We start from the raw sequence: 16,415 nt of genomic DNA, 5'->3' as shown, positions 1-16,415 counted from the left end.
ATTACCGGGACGTTCATATAATTGTATCTCACTAATCGCAACCGGAAGAATCTGAGGCAGCTTTTCTTTAATGTGCGTGACGGCTTGAAGTTCCTTGAAATGTTCCAGTTGAACTTTGAATTGGACACTATAATTGTTGTCGTACTTTCCCGAGTTTTGGAATTAGTATTTTTCTCATTTACTGTTGTTTAATTTTAAAAACAACGCGTAAATTTAAAGTAAGAGGAGAGTAACCAAATTCTCTCTTTGAGATTTTTGTCGTATACTTGAGGGTTGGTTGGTATTTACAGGGTGACAAGAAAAACCGGAAAAAGTTGAAGAGTCTTCAAAAATTTGGAAAGTCAGGGAAAATTCCGAGAATTGCGTTGAAGATCAGGCAATTTTTTATTTGGAGGGGAACCGGCGTTGAATAGTCGCGTTAATTTGGCCTTGGATGGTTGTTTCCCCCTTAGTTGTGAAAAGTTAGGGATAACTTTGGAAATTTTGATGTTTTACATTAATATTAGTTTTTTAAACTTAGTATAATAAATTTCGTATAATAAATTCAGTATGTATTAATTTTTTTAAAATTTAAGTACATCAGGTTTGTTGTAAAATTTTCAGGGAGATAATTCATTGAATTAAAAAATCTCCGGTAGTATAATCCGCGTCCTTAAAAAAGTCTGGCAAGACTGACTATGATACTTCTTCTGTGCCGTGCATGAACCGCGGATTTTCATAGGCGATCCGTTGGATTCAAGAGGTTCTGAGTTGGCGTCGCGGATAGCGTGAGGGGTAGATGGATAGGGGTCATCGAGGAGGGGTCTAATAGGGTCCTTCGCGGACACGAATAAGGAAGATCCTCGTAATAGCAGGTCGTTTGTGAAATATGCTCAAAAGCTCCGGGATGACTTCTTTGCCGGCATTATTGGTTTTTTCTCCTCCGGTTTGCCACACCAAGTTCACGCCGTCATCGGAATGCCCTGTTGCCGGACTTCACTTCCTATGCAGCATAAACAATTTACCCAAAATTGGGTTGTCAAGACTAAAAAATTCCGAAGTTTGCAAGACGTTTGGACGTTTTGGGATTCTAATAATCCCATATCGTAAATAAAATAAATCGAAAATTCAGGAGGAGAACATAAAAAATACTCATCAAAGACCGAGGTAAACAAAATGACCTATTCATTTATTGATGGTACCAAGGGCATGTATAGAGCACTGAAAAAAAAATCTCGGTGTATTTACTAAGAAAAGGGTAAAATTACCAAGAATTCAGGGTTCTATTTGATCCCAGTTTTTTCTTGGTAAAATTGCCATTTATCGATTGGTAATTTTACCGAGAAATCTCGGTAAAATTATTGAACTTTCTCGGTAATTTTACTGGACCTTGGTAAAAACGCCAATATTTTTTATCGACTGTGGTAGAATTACCGAGATAAAATGACAAAGTTACCGGGAATTGATTACCAATAAAAGTGGTATTCTTACCTGAAAAAAACCCAGTAAAAATACCGGTTTTTAGGTAAGCTTACCAGTCTGTCTTGGTAAAATTATTTACCAATAATTGGTAAAAAAAGTGAGATGGTAAAGGTACCAACGGACCTTCGTAATTACGCCGAGAATTTTTTTTCAGTGAGGTTAAGCCACTCTGATTGGGTTGTTAGGACCCCGAAATATCTCTGGCTACTTATAACATCTGAATTTCTTAGCTTATTGGCTATATAGTTATTTTTTGTGTTTTTCATCCTCGTCACATTTTGACCCGTTGCGTCGTTTCTACTTTTTCCTTTTATGCAGCATGAATCACTAAATGAATTGAGAGGTAGATTGCTCAAATAATGTGTTGAAGAATAACACTTACGTGAGCATAATTAAGCAGATAAGAAGTAATGACATAAATTTGATTATAATGTCACCTATATTTTGCATAGACAAATCGATAAGAGGTGCGTCATTTCGGTATAAGAATTGCTACTCAATGACAGAAATTAAATGCATTTAGCTTCAGTAATTTAACTGCACTAAGGTGGCATAGTAAATTGCTTTTTAATTTGAAGTTGGAATGAAAGGGAAATGAAAAATTAACTACGTAAATTAAAGAAGCAGAAACTAATTTTTTGAATGGCCCATCAAATGTTTTTATTTTTGTCGTATACTTGTATCTAGAGATCCATCTAGCTTTTTCTGACCATCAGCAGTTAGTTTCCTCTATGCACTAGTTGTCCTCAAACGTTCGAATTATGATCCATGATTCTGATTATCAAATTTGAACTTACAAACACAAAAAAAATGTCAATTGTTCTAGGTGATAATAAAGTCAGCAATCTCAAAGTCTTTAACGTGTTTTTCGTGCAATAGTCCTCTAGATAAGGTATAAATCAAAGCACAACACTACATGTTTTTTCTTCATAATTTCACAAGGAAAACGAAACACACAACGGGAAGTCCCCAAATCAACTCCTGTACACGATATGAGTGTTTTCTATTAACATTGGTTTAATGGCAAAAATACAAATGACGTAATTTGCATAATCGAACTTCAATTTGCCCTGTATTTAAAACAATCTGTATTTAAATCAATATGTATATTTTTAATCTCCCGTTTAGTTTGAATTGTTTTCTATGTAAGATTTTGAAGAGAAAACATGTGACGTTTTCTTCTACCGCAGAACTTGTCTAGCGGCCTATTTCTTTGAGGAGATGCATTTCGATGCTAGATTTTCAACTCCCTCTAGTAGTTCACTCTTCAGGATGCACTTCTTGGCATCCAAGGATAGTTGCAACTCGTGGTTTCCAACATTTTCCCTTCGGCGAAGCTGTGCAGCTCTCCACCAAGACTATTTCGATCGCTCCCCGATTTCGCTTTCAATCAGGTTCCTCCCGTCCGACGGTCCTGGGACCCTCAAATGAGGGTCCATTTTTTAGGCTTTTTTCCCTAGAAATCGGACCGCTCCAGTTAGAACACCGATTCTCACCCTCTTTCGTTACTTGCCTTCCATAGACGACGAGGTAGCACAACTGCAGCTCGATTGTTGAATCGATATCGAATGGCCATGATCGATAAAAAGCATTTCTAAGATAGGGATCCAGTGGCACGCATTTTTTGCGTAAGCCCTGTCAACACTACTCGCAAAAATTCACGGAGCTTCGCGCGAAATTTCAGTTCCGTAAACCTATCTCTGTGGGGACAAGGCCTTTCATTCGTAAGAAATGAACTAAAAAATTAAGAAAGACCAAACATAAATGTAGTTTAATAATTTTAACTTCCGCCGCCGCGCCGCGCCGTGCCGCGCTGACCACACTGTGTTTTGCGCAATGCGTGAAGTATTCATGTTGTCTTGTAGGCACTATGCGTTTCACGCCGCGCCGACCGCCGTTGATCGTACTGTGTTCGACGCAATGCGTGAAGTATTCATGCAGTCTCGTAGGCGCTAATATGTGTTACATGCCGACCGCCGCGTCGAAGGCTTCTCCTTTTCATCTCAAGTCCTCGTCATCATTTCTCTTTGCGCCGCGCCGCTTCAGGCCAAATTACGTGTTTGGTTTCTCTCTTAACTCAACTAATTAAAGGTGCGCAGTCTTTTGTATCACCGAAATACGACAAAATGAGAAATTAATGAACTCTCAGGAAATGAGAGATTGTGTCACCTTTTCTTGTTTGTAATTTTTTTCTGAATCCGATTTTTTTGTACCTGCATTTAAAAAAAAATTCAAAATTTGCCGCCCCCTAATTTTGCCGCCATGGGCCGCGGCCCATGTGACCACCCCCTTAATCCGGCTCTGTTCCAAGTCCAATAGAGATAAGTTCTTGAAATTCTGGTACAAAATTTTGATAAATCCGGAAATTTCACTTAACCATAGGAAATTAGGAGGAAGTGGGGCATAGTTTCGAGGAAAGCATTTTTATACGCAACATACATAAAAATCCAAGGGAAAAGGCGGTAATTTACCTTCCAAAATCTTGAAAAGTCAGGAATTTCAATCGTTCTAAGAATCTTTGTCATCCTGCTTAATTCTCTGGAAAAATCCGAATGCACTGATACAGGAACAAATTTTAGTTGTCTGCATTGCATTGCATAGAGGAGTTATCCTCGAGCATTAGGGGACCTGAAAATTTAACAATTTTGTGGCAGTTTGAAGTTTTTAGTCGTAGAATCGAGCTTTCAAGAGTAACCTCCTTGAAATTATTATCTGTCATGTTTGGGACATTATATTGCCGGATCCAGTGGCGTGGCGTGCTTTGCGATATATCGATTGTCATGCCATTTAAGCCTATGGAAAAGGATCGATAAACAAAGTGTTCGTAGCGAACACCTTGATAATCGATTCTTCACCATAGGTTTGAATGGCAGAACAATCGATACATCGCAATTCTCGCCACGCCACTGGTGGCGTGCTTTGCGACGGTTTATTTTCCATTTAAACCTATGAAGAGGAATCGATCAACACGGTGTTCGCAACGGACATCTCAATAATCGATTCTTTACCATTGCTTTAAATGAGGACATATCGATAATCAGTCATTCACGCCTCGCCGCCGGCCATATCAGAACACGCAACTACGCCCACTTTTGGTACGCAATCACTCGAAACTTGCCCTCACCGGCATTTGAAAGTGTTACTCGTGGGAAGCAGAAAATCCTATTTTATCATCCCTATTCATCGCACTAAACTGCCGTGCTAGGGAAAAACGCCGTATGAACATTCGAGGGTTGCCACATTTCCTTCGGAAAAATTTTGATTTTTAAGGGTTAACATGGATATTTCCACTTGAAATTTTAGACAAATTTAGATATAATCGTAAGTAATATCCTCTGGAAAAGTTGAAGAAAACTAATCAAAAATTTCCCTGAAACTTCATATTCTACTGATAGAGTCCGCGCTAAAAGCGCATACGGCGTTCCTCCTTAGTACGGCAGCAGGGCCGGATTAAGGGAGTGGCCCCATGAGCCGCGGCCCATGGCGGCAAATCTATATGGGGCGGCAAATTTGCAATGTTTTCAAATGTAGGTATAAAAAAAATCGGATTTAGAAAATAAAAATTACAAACGAGAAAAGGCGACCAAATCTCTCATTTCCTGAGGGTATAGTAATTTCTAATTTTGTCGTCTCTCAGTGATACAAGAGACAGCATAGCATCTTTAATTAATCGAGTTAATAGAGAAAGCAAACACGCAGTTGGGCCTGGAACGGCGCGACTTAGAGAGAAATGACGACGAGGACTTGAGATGAAAAGGGGAAGCCCTCGGTGCGGCGATCGTCATGTAACACATATTAACGCCTACAAGACTGCACGAATACTTCACGCATTGCATCAAAACACAGTGCGGTCATTGCGGAGGCGGACAACGTGAAACGGATAGCGCCTACAAGAATGCATGAATACTTCACGCATTGCGCCAAACACGGTGCGATCAGCGTGAAACGCATAGCGCCTACAAGACTGCGTGAATACTTCACGCATTACGCCAAGCACGGTGCGGTCTGTACGGCGCGGCGGCGTAAGTTAAAATCATTAATTCACATTTATGTTTGTTTTTTCATAAGTTTTTCGTTCATTTCTTATGAATGGAAGGCCTTGTCCACACAAAGATAGGTTTACAAAACTTAATTTTTGCTAGTAGTGTTGACAGGGCTTTCCCAAGAAATGTGTTCAACAAGAGTAAACGCGACTCATGCATCCCTTCCCCGCTGGCACGTTCATTTGATAGTTTTTTTTATTGATGTTTCAATACGAATGAGAAGGGAGCACTAAAAACAGGCGGCCCATGGGCGGCAACTAGGTAAATCCGGCCCTGCACGGCAGTAAAGGTCCTTTTACCTGTTAACGATTTTTTTTTTTCTTTTTTTAAATTTTTGTTTGTTTTCTATTGTTATATAACTCAATTGCGTGAAATCCACCGAAACAAGTAAAGAGGGGCAGGGGCGGGGGGTCGCTCCCGGCAACATCGCGCCGCAGGGACGGAGGGATGAAGGGCCGGGACCGGAGGCGGGACACGTTAAGGTGTAAAGACAACTCGCGAGTCCCCGGAATGATCGAAGACCAGCGAAGGAGTCATCATCATCATTATCAGCGTCATTATCATTAGGAGAGATGTCAGGAGACATTCGGAGATTATCGGGATCGGCTCGGGAGGGCGGGGGGGGAGGGGTGTGCTCTATGTGGCAGCCTCTATTAATCACGGCCGTGGAGACAACGGCTCCCCCTCCCCCCCTCCACTCCAACCCGCGCCCGCCCTTCGGCACCCGAGGGCCACGGGGCTCTAACCCGGTGCGCATTCATCAAAATTCCGGCTCTTTAAAATCGTGCGTCCGATGATTAGCGCCACCCTCTTTCTCAAGTTGCAAAGTCAAGGGTAGTTTGGGTCTAATCCACCCCCCCCCCCTTTCCATCAACACACCCACGCTCTTACGGTGATTGCGATTGATTTTCATTCCTTCAGCCTTTGGGGGGGAGGGGGGCTTACAGATATTACGTAAGGAGTTGTGTTCGGTTATTGCACCAATGCACACACCCCCCCCCCCCCCCCCCCCCCAACGATAAGATACGTGACGCTAGACAACCTTCCTCAACAATTTTCATGACCTTAAATCGCGATGAAATTGACCCATCCCTCCAACACACACTGGAAAAAAAACACATTGGATCTAGAGTCTAGACTCTTAAAAACATCGACAAAAAAAATACTCTTGATTCAATCAGAATCTAGCTTAAAGCAAAAACCCAGCCTCTTACTTTAAGCGGATTTCGTTTTGATTCAAGCAAAAATCCGATGAACTAAGAGTATTTTTTCTTGTCAATGTTTTCAAGAGTCTGGGACTCTAGATCCAATGTGTTTTTTCCCCAGTGCATAATTATTACTTTTGTACACGATCAAAGCATGGCTAAAGTTGAGAAATACGTATTTCTGATCAAGACACGTTGCAAGTTTGTCCTCAGATTTAATTTGTCAAGAAAACTATCTATCAATGGGGTTTTTTTTTTTTTTTTTTTTTTTTTTTTTTTTTTTTTTTTCTTCAAACATTTTTGTAGACTTTCTTACACATACATAAAGCCTCTTTTATAGCGCAGCCTCGCGCTCTGCCCAATCGCCATTGCCCCCTATCCTCCCAGAGATCATCAGTCAATTGGCACCTTCTGATCTCCTCCTCCACCCTTTGTCGCCAACCTTTCACAGGACGTCCACGCCGCCGCCTTCCGGGAGGAACCCAATCGAAGACCTGCTTTTACTGGACCTTGGTAAAAACGCCAATATTTTTTATCGACTATGGTAGAATTACCGAGACAAAATGGCAAAGTAACCGGGAATTGATTACCAATAAAAGTGGTATTGTTACCTGAAAAAACAGTAAAAATACCGGTTTTTAGGTAAGCTTACCAGTCTGTATTGGTAAAATTACCAATAATTGGTAAAAAATGTGAGATGGTAAAGGTACCAACGGACCGTGGTAAAAACGCCGAGAATTTTTTTTCAGTGTACCATAAATTGTCGACAGTAAATGAGTAAATCGTTTCTTGGCAATGAGCACCCACCGAGATATAGAGCGCATATTTAAAATTGGCGCGGCAGAAATAAGCTTCTTTCTTGATGCTCTAGAGCGCGCCACACTCCTTCTGGTGCTGTGCCTCATCAAGTTGACGGTCACGCCAATAGATAGCGCTACGTTACTCTTCCGCTTGAGCGTGCAGTGTGCTTGAGAGTATTATCATCGGGGTAACTTCATATTCTCTGAGGAACTTTTTCAGAAGCAAGTCCCCGGACGAAACATCTGCTGTGAAAATAGTTAATCTCAGTTCAGTGGAGGAATATAAAAAAAAGAAAAAAAGAACAAATTGGATCCTGAGTCTGTGGAATCTTAAAATAATCGACAAGAAAAATCCTCTTGATTGAATCGGATTTTAGTTTAAATCAAGAACCGAGCCTCTTAATTTGAGCGGATTTCCTTTTGATTGAAGCAAAAATCTGATTGAATCAAGAGTATTTTTTCTTGTCAATGTTTTCAAGAGTCTGGACTCTAGATCCAATGTGTTTTTTTTCCAGTGATGATGGACAAACAATAAATTAAGTCCTCGATTTTTCAGAATCACGGAAGATATATCTAAACTTTTGAAAAGAGAAATAAGATAGGAAACCAAGAATTTTATACATTGAGCAGTCTTCCTCGATTTTCTAGGCGACTCCCTGCGAAGTGTTATCCTTGCCATCTTTAAAAAAAAGAAAAGCAAAATTAAATGGAAAGGTGGACATTTTTTGTTCGTCTTATTTATGTTCAAAAGTTGAGCGCGATCCCTAAAAATTAAAGTTCCAACTTTTCGTGATGTTCGGGTGCGGAAGAGCTAACCTTGTACCATAAAAGCTCCTCGTCAACGGGTCTTATATTGTTCTTAATGAAAGTAAGTTTATTCACATCTTTCGTTGCAGAAAGGAACTATTTAATAGAAGAGGTTGGCCAGAGTGTGGAGACTTTAAAAGCGTTTACCCTCCTCAGTACCACACGTATAAGTTTAAAAGTGGCTCCATAATTGGTTTTCCCATTAAATAATCCCCCCCCCCCAAAAAAAAAAAAAAAACCTTAAAAATTGTAATGTGGCGAAATTAAGCGGTAAAATTCAAAATTTTAGTCAACGAACCACTTGAACAAAGAAAATGAAAAATTTCATGTCCGACTTTCCCAAATCCACTGTGCGTCGGAAGATCAGAGTTAAAGAGCCGATGACGTAGTAATGTGAAAAAAAGTGGAGGTTCGTCAAGAAAGGACTAGAAAATTCCAAGATGTTCCCATCGTAACTTTGAAAGTTTTCGTAAAATTAGTTCGAGTGGTCAGTGCAGGAACGCTGCGAGGTGCATTGATAGGAAGTGAGACTTAAAAAGTGGTCAGATGAGTTGGAATTCTTTCTACTGCAATAGCTTGCAAATGATAAAAAGTGAGATGGAAAACTTCGCAGAAAATAAGTTGATCCCATGACCTCCAAAACAGTCGCCGGTTCGTAATTTATATCAATTTCAAACAAATTAAAGATAAGAAGTTCACTTTCGATGCTTTTGTAACCGGTTATTTTTATGGAGTAAGAAAAAACTTCTAATCGATATACCTTAGATGTGCAGGTCATTCAGTGATAACTTGAAGATATTACTTTCTCTCAGAGAGCCAGTAAAAAATCGGTAACTTATTCATTAACAGTTGCGCCGCTGTGTTTTTGGTTGAATTTCTTGAGAGCTCTTTTTTACAGTGTTTCGCGCGTGTTAAACATTTTTTTCCTTCTTTTATTTCGCAAAAAGTGTCTCGATCCAAATTTACTCAGTCGGAAAATGGAATTTTAAAAGCGATACTTCTCTCTCAGTAATTTCAGGTTTTCCAATGAAGAAAATTCAGGTAATTTTTTCATTTTTCACCCATCATCACTCTATTTTGTGTGGTTTGTCTCGGCAACCATTTGATACAATTACCAAAGCTACTTCAATTACCTGACTTTCACGTGACTCGTGACACTCATGAAAACATTGAGGCGGAAAATGTACTCCAAATCAACGTCACCTTAATAGATCTCAAACAGTGCATCCCCATGTGGTATCCGAAAAGGAAAAACGAACATTAAAAATAAATATTCAGTCAAAGCTTTGTTTATCTATAATTATTCGAGGGATTTTTTGCAAAGTACATGAATATTCTTCTTCTTCTTCTTTAAAAATAGATATTATACGCTGTTCGTTCCATCGAACGCCTACCACTTTTCGTCCCATGGTATGTTTTCTTTCTCATTCTAATTCTTTTTTCTCACGTGCAATTATTTCTATTTCAACTTGACAAAAAAATATGTATGATAGCGTCCTTCTCCGTGAAATATTTATTGATGAAGATATTCGATAAATCACTCCCAGGGAAATGAAAAAACATACGGAGGTTCTTGGGTTTACGCTCATCGGCCATACCTTCCACTATATCAAGAGACATCACGGCTCCATGACTGCGGAGAATGAGAAATTGCATCTTACCATTTTGAAGGCGCTCCAGTGTGCCTAGCAGCTGGTGCTTGCTCGGAGTATAGATCGGATGCCTGTTGCTGTTTCGAATGTTTCCCTCCATTCCCGCAGAGACACTTGTTAGTAGCGTCTATCGCCATTTCCATCAGATGTATATTGTGGCGAGAGAGTTCCCATTTTTTTTAGTCTTCTTTCGCGAATCTTCCATTGAAGGGATGAATTTCCATGTATATTCTCGTATCATGTACTTTTTAAACGTAATAAATGGGTTCTCTTTCACGTGTAACCTTAAAATGCGCTTATTATAGAAAATAATGGATCGCAAAGCTCATTGTAAAATCAAACTGAGACTTTCTAATGTTCAATTATTGATTATTTCGCCCAAGACAATGAATTTCAAGTCAAATGGAAGTCGTATATAACATCGGACCCATCTTCAATTATTTTAAAAAAACTGGAATTGTTTGCGGGGAGTGTGAAATGGATGTATACCTTTTGATTTAAAAAGACACTTTCCTGGGTGCTGGTCATTTATTATTTTTAAACAACTTACAGAAGATAAAAAAAAAACCACACATGTTCCTCACATACTCACGCACGCACTAAAATTCTTGTGAAATTTTTATCGAATATTTAAAAGACTGTCAGAATTGATTCATAAAAATAAACACTTACGCATCAATTATATAAATAGACCGATTTCTGACGAATATTTTCGAATTTAATGGAACATGAAAGTGTCAAAACCAACGTACAATTCAAAAGAACTACAGGGCACATAAATCAAGTTCACCGTTAATTTTCTTCAATTTCTTTTAAGAGTTTTCAATAAAAATTTACGAGTTTTTTTAAAAACCTAATGTCCGAGTAAACACACCTGATCAACAGAAATTCGTTACATCGAGGGAGAGATGAATGAACTATTCATCAAAAGCGAAAACGCCTTCAATTTTTGAACATGCAACACGCACACCCGTAGAACACGAATAGTTGCATCAAGGCGCCGCAAACAACTCCGGTTGATATGCTGAGGAGGTCGAGTTTTTCACAGATTTCAATCGGTCATTCTAAAAAGACTTAATCGCCAAAGATTATAATACGAGAAAAACACTAAGAAAGACTTAATCAACCCGCTCTAAGTTTTGAGAGCTGCGAAATATTAAAGCAAATATTAATTAAGCATATCATTATAAAATCTATGATTTAAAACGGGTCGATCATCTCAGTTTCTAATGTTTTTATTTTGTGCTTTTACGTCTTTTTAAGAATGATCGATTCAAATATTGCCCTTATATACTCTGGCCTCGTGTCACTAACTGGTATTACTCTCCCTCCTCCCGCACTCTGTAATAATTAGATTGCTACAACTGACAAGTTACGTGCGTCTGTGAAGAAGTGAGAAAAGCGGAAGTGCCTTCAATTTTGAACACGCAACCCGCACATCCGTGGAACACGTATAGTTGTATCAAGGCGCTACTGTCAACTTAGTCCAGTCTTTGTGAACTGAGGTGCTTTCAATTATTGAATGTGCGACATGCACATCGAAGATACTGTATGTGCGGTAGTTTGGTTCGACATTTTCGAGTGTTTATTGTCCAACAATACCTCCTTAAATGTTCTTCTGATCATATTCAAATGTAAATTTTTTACCATACTCAAGCCCATCTTCTTGCGGATGACCACTTTAGGGATATTCTGATTGTTGATCAAGAGTCAATTAATTAGTACATCACAGTTAACGATTAGTGAGACATTGCCTCCTTCTTGATTTCTCGAGCACTCAATAAATGATAAAAACTGAATTAATCGTGAAAACTAATTGAAATTATTTGCATTTTTTCAAGGGTAAAAAGAAAAAGAAAACAAAACACTGCGAATCAAACCCGTGGCAAGTAAGCTATACTGCACTTTTAGTGCTTATCGGATATGCATTAATCTGTCGACAACAGTCGATTAACCCATCAGTAAATTTTGATGAATCGCGGCAATCGATTGTGCAACTAGCGCTTCCGTAGATCACGTATTCCAGAAAATTCCAAAATTTAGGAACGGAGCGTAGGGGACACTCGGTAGAGGGGAAACGATAATTAAGGATCTGACATTCATGAGGTTGCGTTGTTGCAATGTATCACTTCCCCCGTTTTCCTCGTTTTTCTTGCTTTCTTTTTTCGTTTTTTTTTTCTCTCTCTTTTTTTTCGCGAGGCGAATTCACTGCGCCAAACCGGGGGCATCATCAGTGCTGCGCTGGTGCGCCTTTGAAGTGAGCGCGCCGGAGCCTTCGTGGGAGGGGAACATCAACAGTTCACATACGCGCGTAAAACATGTGCGGATTAAAAATGAGGAGGAAAAAAAAAGCAGCGCAGGAGTTTTTTTATCGATTTTACTTTATTTTTTTTCCACCTCTCTCTCCTATTTTTTAAATATATTTTTCGTTCCTCCGCTGTCCGCTTTGCTGAATTAAGCCCCCGTCAGCGCACTCTACCGGCTAAACGTTATCACTAATCTTACACTCCATTCAGTAAAAAGCGGGGCCGAAACGCGAAAAAAAGGGAGGGAAACCGGGGGGAGGGGCCCGTCGGGGGTGGAAGAGCGACTAAAACAAACCGAAAAGTTAACTTTTCGCTCTTTTTTTCCCTTCCTCATTTTTACCCCCACCCCCCGGTTTTTTTCGCCGTGAAATTTACACCTCTTTTTTAAATGTGCATAGTACTCCACTTCATTTACACGTTTTTTATTTCTATTACCGTCGGAGAAATGTAATATTTAAACTTTTTTTCCTCGCGCGACTTTTTTTGTTCTTATTCAAGCGCCCCACGATGTTATGTTATAAGTTTTCACGTGCGATTGTGTCAATCTTTTTTTCCGCCGCCGGATTCTTGTTATGCGGGCTCTTTCGCGCTTTCTTTCGCTCATGTTTCCGCGAGGTTTTTTCCTTCTTCCGTTTTGCGTCCGTTCCTACCCTTTTGTGAGTCAAAGACGCTTCCCCTTCTTCCCTCCGCGAGACAAAGAATGTGATTATCGGTGAGTCAATTTTCTCTCTTCATTTTTCTCCTCTCCCCTGAAGGAAACTTTCATCCCGACCCAGCAACCCTGGCTCCCCGCCCCCCTCTTTTTTTAATATCAGTCTTTATATTTTAAAGAGAGCAGGTAATAAACGTTTTTCATTTGCCTTTTACCCAGAGCCGGCTCCGTCACCTCTCAGTCACCTCCTTGCCTTCGAGTAGAGCTCCGACAAATTTCCTTTCATCGAATTTTTAAACTTTTTTATTGTTGTTTCTGTAAGAATCACGCGCCGAGCGAATATTGCGTTCTTCTTCTCTCCATGTCACTATAGTAGCCGGCATGATGCTACGTCTAAGTCCTCTCCATCCTGCTTTCTTTAAATTATTGGACTAGTCTCTAAATTTTATTATTCGTGATGAGCAATATTCCTAACCTCCTCAGGAAGAAAATCCTGGCTTTTTGTGCTAGTGAATCACTTTGTTTTTCTATGTAAGATATATTTTTCCCCACAGCGAATACATGTATTTTATATCTCCTAGATATTACTGTCATGCTTTTTATTTGCTTTATTGAACTTGTAAATGAAACTAATACTTTCGCACCGCAAAGAAGTTGTCAAGGCGATGCCAAATTACGCATGTAAGGTTCAGAGGTTCGCGAAATAATGGTTGGCTCTTGTGACTTCTTACCTTATTTTTCTTCCCTCTGGTTTAAAATTAATTTTCGAATCTGCCATTGGATATCAGACGATCAATGACTGTCATCTAACCAGAACATATTTAGGTGTTTTGTACATTATTGTCTTGTGTTTTGTTAATCGCTCATGGAAAATGTAGGTTTTTGAGAATTTTTACCTCTCCAATTCTTTTTTTCTCTCGAAGTGCTTAACAATTTTGCCAGGGCTGGTGAATGTTGCAAAAGCAGGATTTAACAACATTTTACAATAAAGACATATTCCTCTATTCTAAAATGTAGACAAAGAGGAATACAATTTGTTGGAGTAAAAAATTACGATTTTATCTACAAGAATTTTGCCAGTCAGCAAGATTTTGCCCGAACATGATCTTAAATCTATCCCAACGTTATTTTTATCGAACTGTAGCTAAGGTTACGAGTTAGAATTGCGTGTATTTTTGACACAATTTTCGCAAGGAAAACTCATCAGAAAAACGACAATCAATGACCGATTGACTAATTTGATATTCACTGAAATCGGCTAAAGTTCGGCATAAAAAGTCGTAAATCACTTCGTCACAAATTCCAATTGATTCGTTAAAAATGGGACTTTTGATGATTTTATTCGTTACGGGCCCGATTTGGAACTCAGGTAGACTCTCAAGTCGAGACAACGGAAGTCAGGATTATATTTACTGTTATATGTGGTAGCTATTATGGAAGAGTATGGTAAATGCTACTATAAATTTGATTTCCCTCTCCAAAAGACTATCCGGGTCCACCCTACTTTTTCTCGCATGTACGTACTATACATCATTATTTTTATTCACTTTTGTCTCCTGGAATTTTGTAGTCAAATAAATGGTGTTTGGCAAAAAAGGGCCGAAGTTTTTCGTTCATTTCAGAATCTAAACACACGTCTGTTTATAATTTCCTCGCACAGAGAGATCCTTTTACGAATAATTCATGCTCGTGGCTCTATCATACTTCTTTGATAGAGATAAAGGGCCCGTATCCATAGTCTGTCCTTGAACAGCTCCTCTTCATTCATAGTCCTGTCGTTGACATCGCGAACAAATGAAGTTTTTGAAGGACAATAACGTAGTTTTGTAAAAATGACAACTTTTATAAAACATAAGTGATTATTTAACGCAGTTTAACTCAGAAAGTAGAATCCTACAAGGGAGAAGATGATTTGTTACTATAGAATAAACATATTGTACAAAAGAGAAGATTTAATGATTTCGACAAGCTTTGAGCTAAGTAGGAATCTATGTCAAAATCTGCATCTGCATAACCTGTATTGTAAATTCTTTCATCATTCTGTATTTTTACAAAAAAAAACATCATTGGGATCTCTTGTAAGAATTTAATTTAAAAATTTAACCTTTGCATTTTACCAATGCAAAAACTGATCTAAATTCTACGCTAAAGGCTTCATTAATCTTCCTTTAACCACAATGTAAACTCTACTAAGCTCTTTATGGGGAGGAGCTGTTTCGGGAACAACCACGGGTACCAGTGAGTGGGGTGGCGCGATATGCTGTACAGTCGCATCTCGTTATAATGTCTCTCGAAATAACGTTTTCCTCGAAATAACGTTCATCGGTTCAAGTCCCTGCCGGGAATTTCTTGTTAAGATGTTACTGGAGAAAACGTTTTCCAGAACCAACTTTCTACTTTTGATTCCCCTTCAAAAACTTCATAACGAGTTACGACTGTATATCGATTAATCTGCCATTTGAACCTATGGACAATGATCGATTGACAGGGTGTTCGCAACGGACACCTCAATAATCGATTCTTTACCACAGTTCAAATGGGGAAATATCGATCATAGATCATTCACGCCCCGCCACTCATAATTACGGCAGAGACCCCTTGCATTATCGTATATTTTACACGAGGACGTCTGTGACTAAAATCGTCGCTACCTAGACGTGATGGCGTATCTCGCAATTTGAACGTAAGTCTTACGTTTTTCCTTACGCAACGTTTGGCTTAGGGATAATGTGGGAATAGATATGCGCTCTTAGGCCGTCCTAAATGAATCAGCGAGAACGAGGACACACCAACTCGGAAAAATGAAAATAATCAAGACACACATAAAACTGAACAGAAGGTGAAGAGGTCAGTTGAAGAAGAAGAATTTCGCTTCCAAGAGACAAGTACTTATGGACACTTTAAAGGTCCAAGTTGTAACAGATGCACTGACTTCAATGACCTTTATTTACATAAAGTTACTTTCCAGTAACTGTCTTTGATGGAAGTTGAGTATTTTCGAGTTACCGTGTTAGTGCGTTTTCGTTCTCACTGATTCAAATTACGTAACGGACTTTTTCGGCATTTTTGACCCCCCGTCCCCATTGTAACGCTTCTGTTACGTAAGTCCCTATCAATTATCACGTAAAAACAAAATGGCGTAACGCTCTCCTCGACTCCCCCTCCCTCCTAGAGCGTTACGTAATGGAGATGTTGCATGTGTGAGGGATTTTGCAATTTGACTATTGATTCTTATGTAAAAGTTCGCGAGAAACACGATGGTGGCTACTGGTTTTCTCTGAAATCATCTCCCAAGCTCAAAAAAGCTCTCAACTTGAGGCCAAAATGGAGGGGATATCCCACGCTATCCTGAGAGTCCACCTCTACATAAAAACAAATTCTCCATGCAAAGATAGGGAGCAAATACATTGACAGGGCTGCCTTTTCATTTGGGGACTCCAAAACTGAAAACACGGCAACCCTGCTAATGTATTTGCTCCCTATCTTTGC

At 39.3% G+C, this 16,415-nt stretch overlaps 1 protein-coding gene across 3 annotated transcripts in view; it reads left to right on the top strand.

The window, feature by feature from the left end:
- LOC109031550 (zinc finger protein rotund) overlaps positions 1 to 16,415 on the top strand; it is a 291,268-nt gene that overhangs the window by 88,025 nt on the left and 186,828 nt on the right. The window contains exons 1-2 of one of the 3 annotated variants that reach the window (XM_072299817.1): positions 12,235 to 12,288; positions 12,673 to 12,986. The exons of 1 other annotated variant lie outside the window; for it this stretch is intronic. The gene's annotated coding sequence lies outside the window, so the exon portion shown is untranslated. Of the gene's footprint in view, positions 1 to 12,216; positions 12,987 to 16,415 lie in introns of those variants that run through there. One more of the 3 variants, XM_019043127.2, reaches the window with a different exon arrangement.

Source organism: Bemisia tabaci, chromosome 4 (assembly GCF_918797505.1).
Source record: "Bemisia tabaci chromosome 4, PGI_BMITA_v3".
In the NCBI taxonomy this organism is placed as follows: Eukaryota; Metazoa; Arthropoda; class Insecta; order Hemiptera; family Aleyrodidae; genus Bemisia; species Bemisia tabaci.
This window is presented reverse-complemented; position numbering and strand designations above follow the sequence as displayed.